The following is an 8,342-nucleotide window of genomic DNA, read 5'->3' as shown; positions in this document are numbered from 1 at the left end:
TGGCAGTGGTTTCGCTAGATAGTAGATAGGGACAGCGGGAATCTCGTTAATCCATTCATGCGCGTCACTAATTAGATGACGAGGCATTTGGCTACCTTAAGAGAGTCATAGTTACTCCCGCCGTTTACCCGCGCTTGCTTGAATTTCTTCACGTTGACATTCAGAGCACTGGGCAGAAATCACATTGCGTCAACACCCGCTAGGGCCATCGCAATGCTTTGTTTTAATTAGACAGTCGGATTCCCCAGTCCGTGCCAGTTCTGAGTTGATCGTTGAATGGCGGCCGAAGAGAATCCGCGCACCCGCGCGCCCCCGGAGGAGCACGCTAAGGCGGACGCGGCCTCGCAGCAAGGAAGATCCGTGGGAGGCCAAGGCACGGGACCGAGCTCGGATCCTGCACGCAGGTTGAAGCACCGGGGCGCGAACGCCGCGCAGGCGCGCGCATCCTGCACCGCCGGCCAGCACGAGGCCAACCAACGGCGAGAGCAGACCACGCCCCGCGCTAAACGCCCGCACTTACCGGCACCCCTACGGCACTCACCTCGCCCAGGCCCGGCACGTTAGCGCTGACCCACTTCCCGACCAAGCCCGACACGCCCCGATCCTCAGAGCCAATCCTTATCCCGAAGTTACGGATCCAATTTGCCGACTTCCCTTACCTACATTATTCTATCGACTAGAGGCTCTTCACCTTGGAGACCTGCTGCGGATATGGGTACGAACCGGCGCGACACCTCCACGTGGCCCTCTCCCGGATTTTCAAGGTCCGAGGGGAAGATCGGGACACCGCCGCAACTGCGGTGCTCTTCGCGTTCCAAACCCTATCTCCCTGCTAGAGGATTCCAGGGAACTCGAACGCTCATGCAGAAAAGAAAACTCTTCCCCGATCTCCCGACGGCGTCTCCGGGTCCTTTTGGGTTACCCCGACGAGCATCTCTAAAAGAGGGGCCCGACTTGTATCGGTTCCGCTGCCGGGTTCCGGAATAGGAACCGGATTCCCTTTCGCCCAACGGGGGCCAGCACAAAGTGCATCATGCTATGACGGCCCCCATCAACATCGGATTTCTCCTAGGGCTTAGGATCGACTGACTCGTGTGCAACGGCTGTTCACACGAAACCCTTCTCCGCGTCAGCCCTCCAGGCCTCGCTGGAGTATTTGCTACTACCACCAAGATCTGCACCGACGGCGGCTCCAGGCAGGCTCACGCCCAGACCCTTCTGCGCCCACCGCCGCGACCCTCCTACTCGTCAGGGCTTCGCGGCCGGCCGCAAGGACCGGCCATGACTGCCAGACTGACGGCCGAGTATAGGCACGACGCTTCAGCGCCATCCATTTTCAGGGCTAGTTGCTTCGGCAGGTGAGTTGTTACACACTCCTTAGCGGATTCCGACCTTCCATGGCCACCGTCCTGCTGTCTTAAGCAACCAACGCCTTTCATGGTTTCCCATGAGCGTCGATTCGGGGCGCCTTAACTCGGCGTTTGGTTCATCCCACAGCGCCAGTTCTGCTTACCAAAAGTGGCCCACTTGGCACTCCGATCCGAGTCGTTTGCTCGCGGCTTCAGCATATCAAGCAAGCCGGAGATCTCACCCATTTAAAGTTTGAGAATAGGTTGAGGTCGTTTCGGCCCCAAGGCCTCTAATCATTCGCTTTACCGGATGAGACTCGTACGAGCACCAGCTATCCTGAGGGAAACTTCGGAGGGAACCAGCTACTAGATGGTTCGATTAGTCTTTCGCCCCTATACCCAGCTCCGACGATCGATTTGCACGTCAGAATCGCTACGGACCTCCATCAGGGTTTTCCCCTGACTTCGTCCCTGGCCAGGCATAGGTTCACCATCTTTCGGGTCCAAACGTGTACGCTCTAGGTGCGCCTCACCTCGCAATGAGGACGAGACGCCCCGGGAGTGCGGAGGCCGCCGCCCCGTGAAGGGCGGGGAAGCCCCATCCTCCCTCGGCCCGCGCAAGGCGAGACCTTCACTTTCATTACGCCTTTAGGTTTCGTACAGGCCCAATGACTCGCGCACATGTTAGACTCCTTGGTCCGTGTTTCAAGACGGGTCGTGAAATTGTCCAAAGCTGAAGCGCCGCTGACGGGAGCGATTATTCCGCCCGAGAGCATCCCGAGCCAACAGCGGCGCGGGTCCGGGGCCGGGCCAGGTAGGTCCGTCATCCGGGAAGAACCGCGCCGCGCTTGCCGGGGAGCCCGAGCGCCCAAAGGGGCGAATCGACTCCTCCAGAATATACCGCCGGGCAGCCAGCCAGGACACCGGGGCTCTGCCCAACAGACGCGAACCGAGGCCCGCGGAAGGACAGGCTGCGCACCCGGGCCCGTAGGCCGGCACCCAGCGGGTCGCGACGTCCCTACTAGGGGAGAAGTGCGGCCCACCGCACACCGGAACGGCCCCACCCCGCGGCGAGTGGAAAGGCAACCGGACACGACCCCGCCGCGGATTGCTCCGCGCGGGCGGCCGGCCCCATCTGCCGAGGGCGGAGGCCAGTGGCCGGATGGGCGTGAATCTCACCCGTTCGACCTTTCGGACTTCTCACGTTTACCCCAGAACGGTTTCACGTACTTTTGAACTCTCTCTTCAAAGTTCTTTTCAACTTTCCCTCACGGTACTTGTTCGCTATCGGTCTCGTGGTCATATTTAGTCTCAGATGGAGTTTACCACCCACTTGGAGCTGCACTCTCAAGCAACCCCGACTCGAAGGAGAGGTCCCGCCGACGCTCGCACCGGCCGCTACGGGCCTGGCACCCTCTACGGGCCGTGGCCTCATTCAAGTTGGACTTGGGCTCGGCGCGAGGCGTCGGGGTAGTGGACCCTCCCAAACACCACATGCCACGACAGGCGGCAGCCTGCGGGGTTCGGTGCTGGACTCTTCCCTGTTCGCTCGCCGCTACTGGGGGAATCCTTGTTAGTTTCTTTTCCTCCGCTTAGTAATATGCTTAAATTCAGCGGGTAGTCTCGCCTGCTCTGAGGGTCGTTGTACGAGGTGTCGCACGCCACACCGCCAGCCGGCTGTGCACGCTACCGAGTAAGTACCGGTATGCGAACCGCCAGGCGACGGGCGCGCATCGCACGTTTAAGGAGGCGCGGCCGGCCCCACAGGCGGCCGCGACGCTCCCAGGTCTGCGAAGCGGGGCAAACGCCGCGCGCTTCAGTATACGTAGCCGACCCTCAGCCAGACGTGGCCCGGGAACGGAATCCATGGACCGCAATGTGCGTTCGAAACGTCGATGTTCATGTGTCCTGCAGTTCACATGTCCGACGCGCAATTTGCTGCGTTTCTTCATCGACCCACGAGCCGAGTGATCCACCGTCCTGGGTGATCTTTTCTTAGTTTACACTGTCTCTTTCAAGACAGTTGCATAGGCGGGAGCGTAGGCGTGTGGCGGGCCCCTGTTCAAGCGTTCTGTGTCCAACGGCCTCACGGCCGATGGGCGTCGTACGGCTCCACACCGGAGCGGACAGGCAGTCGGGCGAAAGTCATTCAAAAACCGGCGCCAGGGCGCCAGGTGCCGCAGGCCAGCCGCTCCAGCGCTTCAGCGCTCGTACCACACAACATTGGCGTTAGTTTTGAGAAGCACGCGTGGTTCCGCACGCGGCGCACGGCTACTGCGAGCCGTACAGGTAGCGTGTTGCGCGACACGACACGCACATCGAAAGACATGCAGTCTAGTCGGTAATGATCCTTCCGCAGGTTCACCTACGGAAACCTTGTTACGACTTTTACTTCCTCTAAATGATCAAGTTTGGTCATCTTTCCGGTAGCATCGGCAACGACAGAGTCAATGCCGCGTACCAGTCCGAAGACCTCACTAAATCATTCAATCGGTAGTAGCGACGGGCGGTGTGTACAAAGGGCAGGGACGTAATCAACGCGAGCTTATGACTCGCGGCTTACTGGGAATTCCTCGTTCATGGGGAACAATTGCAAGCCCCAATCCCTAGCACGAAGGAGGTTCAGCGGGTTACCCCGACCTTTCGGCCTAGGAAGACACGCTGATTCCTTCAGTGTAGCGCGCGTGCGGCCCAGAACATCTAAGGGGCATCACAGACCTGTTATTGCTCAATCTCGTGCGGCTAGAAGCCGCCTGTCCCTCTAAGAAGAAAAGTAATCGCTGACAGCACGAAGGATGTCACGCGACTAGTTAGCAGGCTAGAGTCTCGTTCGTTATCGGAATTAACCAGACAAATCGCTCCACCAACTAAGAACGGCCATGCACCACCACCCACCGAATCAAGAAAGAGCTATCAATCTGTCAATCCTTCCGGTGTCCGGGGCCTGGTGAGGTTTCCCCGTGTTGAGTCAAATTAAGGCCGCAGGCTCCACTCCTGGTGGTGCCCTTCCGTCAATTCCTTTAAGTTTCAGCTTTAGCAACCATACTTCCCCCGGAACCCAAAAGCTTTGGTTTCCCGGAGGGCTGCCCGCCGAGTCATCGGAGGAACTGCGGCGGATCGCTGGCTGGCATCGTTTATGGTTAGAACTAGGGCGGTATCTGATCGCCTTCGAACCTCTAACTTTCGTTCTTGATTAATGAAAACATACTTGGCAAATGCTTTCGCTTCTGTTCGTCTTGCGACGATCCAAGAATTTCACCTCTAACGTCGCAATACGAATGCCCCCGCCTGTCCCTATTAATCATTACCTCGGGTTCCGAAAACCAACAAAATAGAACCGAGGTCCTATTCCATTATTCCATGCACACAGTATTCAGGCGGGCTTGCCTGCTTTAAGCACTCTAATTTGTTCAAAGTAAACGTGCCGCCCACCGAGACACTCACTCAAGAGCACCCTGGTAGGATTGCAACGGGGTCCGCCTCGGGACGCACGAGCACGCACGAGGCGCGTCGCACGCCTTCAGCTCGCCCCACCGGCCAGGACGTCCCACGATACATGCCAGTTAAACACCGACGGGCGGTGAACCAACAGCGTGGGACACAAATCCAACTACGAGCTTTTTAACCGCAACAACTTTAATATACGCTATTGGAGCTGGAATTACCGCGGCTGCTGGCACCAGACTTGCCCTCCAATAGATACTCGTTAAGGATTTAAAGTGTTACTCATTTCCGATTACGGGGCCTCGGATGAGTCCCGATCGTTATTTTTCGTCACTACCTCCCCGTGCCGGGGGAGTGGGTAATTTGCGCGCCTGCTGCCTTCCTGGATGTGGTAGCCGTTTCTCAGGCTCCCTCTCCGGAATCGAACCCTGATTCCCCGTTACCCGTTACAACCATGGTAGGCGCAGAACCTACCATCGACAGTTGATAAGGCAGACATTTGAAAGATGCGTCGCCGGTACGAGGACCGTGCGATCAGCCCAAAGTTATTCAGAGTCACCAAGGCAAACGGACGGACGAGCCGACCGATTGGTTTTGATCTAATAAAAGCGTCCCTTCCATCTCTGGTCGGGACTCTGTTTGCATGTATTAGCTCTAGAATTACCACAGTTATCCCAAGTAACGTGGGTACGATCTAAGGAACCATAAACTGATTTAATGAGCCATTCGCGGTTTCACCTTAATGCGGCTTGTACTGAGACATGCATGGCTTAATCTTTGAGTACAAGCATATGACTACTGGCAGGATCAACCAGGGAGCTGCGTCAACTAGAGCTGAGGCAGCCGGCCGCCCGGGAGTGTGTCCCGGGGGCCCGCGCGAACACGCAAGCGTCCGCTCAATTATTCTGCAAACAGGAGGAGGCTGAGCTCCCCTGCACAATACACCTCGAAACCCTCTCAGGTCCCCGGCGGCGCGCAGCGCCGTCCTAAGTACTTGGTCGGGTTCGAGAGAGGCGCAATCGCCCGGAGTTTGGCGAGTAGACGCTTTAGGTGCGACCACCCGTTGCTCCCAACTGAGCTTGCCGCTTGCCGACAGAGGCCCGGGAGCGTGCTGTCGTGGCATTGCCGGCGGGAGACAACACGCGCCACCTACGGTGGCCGGCAGCTCCAACGCCAGCGCCACAGAAGGACAAAAGCCCCACTTGGGTGCCGAAGCGAACTCTCCCCAGCACAGCGCACGCGCCAACACGTCCGCACAGCTGCGATACAATCCACCTGCGAGAACCGCAGAGGCGACCGAGCAGCAGACGGCGTCGCGGCGCCGAGCGCCGGGGCGGCGGCGCATCCTCAGCGCACACAGTCCTCAATCGGACCAGCACACTGCAGATGTCCACCGCGCTTCGCACCGGGCCCGCGAGGACCTACTTTGGCCGCACGGCGCCGCGTGCAGGGGTGCGCCGGCGCGCAGCTGCGCCGCCTGCCGCCTCCGTCGGCCGGCGCGCCTGCCACTGGCCGCCCACCACCAGCCGGCTGTAGCGCGTGCGCCCACGCACCGCGCGGCCAGCACGCCGGAAGGCCCCCCCTCACCGGCCGGGGACGGTCCCACCCAGCCACCGCCGCGTAACGCTTCACACCCACATGCCATTCACGTTCGTGGGGCATGGTGGGTATCGCTGAAACAACCGGTTGGTAGCTCAACCGATCGTCGCCATCACTGATTCACCTCTAGCGAGAACAACCGCACCACAACGGTTTACCAGTTCTTCATTTGCGTAACGTCACCAGCAAACGTAGACGTCCCATCGCCATTTGCAAATTCAACGATTGTTGCATGCCTGTGTCAGGTGTCACGACACACTATGTCTGCCCACATTACACGCAACAACAATGTGCACGCTTCGCGAACACGTGGAAGGTGGCCCCCGTACGTATGCGATGTCCATTGCGCGAACGACTGTCAACCGGCCTCTGTCGCATGTCGCAGATGTGGAACGCATGTGCACCATGCTATCACGGTGTGTGAGAAGAGACGACTACGTCTGACAACACGCGCCACTACATCAACAGACGGCTCATGCTGATCGCCATCCCACGGGCATACCATACTGCAATCCAGCTCTTATAGGGAGACGACACGTAGCTGAGTGCACAATATTTGGACCGTATGGTTCGCCGTTGTTGGCGCAGTCGTGGTACGGTCACACATGTACCACGATGTAATCATTCAGTACATGAGGACCAATGTGCGGTACAGTGTGTGATTTGGACGTACAACATCAGCGGACAGTTGCCACAAGCCGTACCACAACGTAGGCTGTGCTTCGCCATGCGAATGCCAATGGAACAACTGCGAAGGGCATTGAGCATGTACGTCCTGCCGCCATCCGCATTACAGTGTATAGCTGCAAGGTGTTTAACATGAAGCGATACTCTGGGGACCGGGCAGTGCGAGTAGCAAACTATATTGCGGGGTTGCAGTTAGGCAACACTACACTAATTTAACGCGTCGTATGACAATTACAGAGCAGGTTAAGGCCCTAACGTGTGTTGGGTTAAGGGCCCAACGTGGGGGTGTTGGGTTAAGGCCCAACGTGTGTTGGGTTAAGGGCCCAACGTTGGTGTTGGGTTAAGGCCCAACGTGTGTTGGGTTAAGGCCCAACGTGTGTTGGGTTAAGGCCAACGTGTGTTGGGTTAAGGCCCAACGTGTGTTGGGTTAAGGGCCAACGTGTGTTGGGTTAAGGCCCAACGTGTGTTGGGTTAAGGCCCAACGTGTGTTGGGTTAAGGCCCAACGTGTGTTGGGTTAAGGCCCAACGTGTGTTGGGTTAAGGCCCAACGTGTGTTGGTTAAGGCCCAACGTGTGTTGGGTTAAGGCCCAACGTGTGTTGGGTTAAGGCCCAACGTGTGTTGGGTTAAGGCCCAACGTGTGTTGGGTTAAGCGCAACATAGGTTAGGTTAAGGCGCAACATAGGTTAGGTTAAGGCGCAACATAGGTTAGGTTAAGGCGCAACATAGGTTAGGTTAAGGCGCAACATAGGTTAGGTTAAGGCGCAACATAGGTTAGGTTACGGCGCAACATAGGTTAGGTTAAGGCGCAACATAGGTTAGGTTAAGGCGCAACATAGGTAGGTTAAGGCGCAACATAGGTTAGGTTAAGGCGCAACATAGGTTAGGTTAAGGCGCAACATAGGTTAGGTTAAGGCGCAACATAGGTTAGGTTAAGGCGCAACATAGGTTAGGTTAAGGCGCAACATAGGTTAGGTTAAGGCGCAACATAGGTTAGGTTAAGGCGCAACATAGGTTAGGTTACGGCGCAACATAGGTTAGGTTAAGGCGCAACATAGGTTAGGTTAAGGCGCAAACATAGGTTAGGTTAAGGCGCAATCATAGGTTAGGTTATGGCGCAACATAGGTTAGGTTACGGCGCAACATAGGTTAGGTTACGGCCGCAACATAGGTTAGGTCTAAGGGCGCACTAGGTTAGGTTAAGGCGCAACATAGGTTAGGTTAAGGCGCAACATAGGTTAGGTTAAGGCGCAACATAGGTTAGG

General features: G+C 57.3%; 1 non-coding gene and 2 pseudogenes across 1 annotated transcript; all 3 read right to left on the bottom strand.

The window, feature by feature from the left end:
- Positions 1 to 2,990, bottom strand: LOC124592437 (annotated as a pseudogene; the record flags this gene model as incomplete).
- A 189-nt stretch (positions 2,991 to 3,179) lies between these two features.
- On the bottom strand, positions 3,180 to 3,336 carry LOC124592440 (annotated as a pseudogene).
- A 355-nt stretch (positions 3,337 to 3,691) lies between these two features.
- On the bottom strand, positions 3,692 to 5,611 carry LOC124592432. Its single transcript, XR_006977416.1, has one exon. It is a non-coding gene; the product is annotated as a small subunit ribosomal RNA (ribosomal RNA).
- Between the last annotated feature and the right edge of the window lie 2,731 nt (positions 5,612 to 8,342).

The sequence above is a fragment of the Schistocerca americana genome, unplaced genomic scaffold (genome assembly GCF_021461395.2).
Source record: "Schistocerca americana isolate TAMUIC-IGC-003095 unplaced genomic scaffold, iqSchAmer2.1 HiC_scaffold_918, whole genome shotgun sequence".
Lineage (NCBI taxonomy): Eukaryota > Metazoa > Arthropoda > Insecta > Orthoptera > Acrididae > Schistocerca > Schistocerca americana.
The sequence above is the reverse complement of the archived record's forward strand: the minus strand, read 5'-3'. Positions and strand labels throughout refer to the sequence as shown.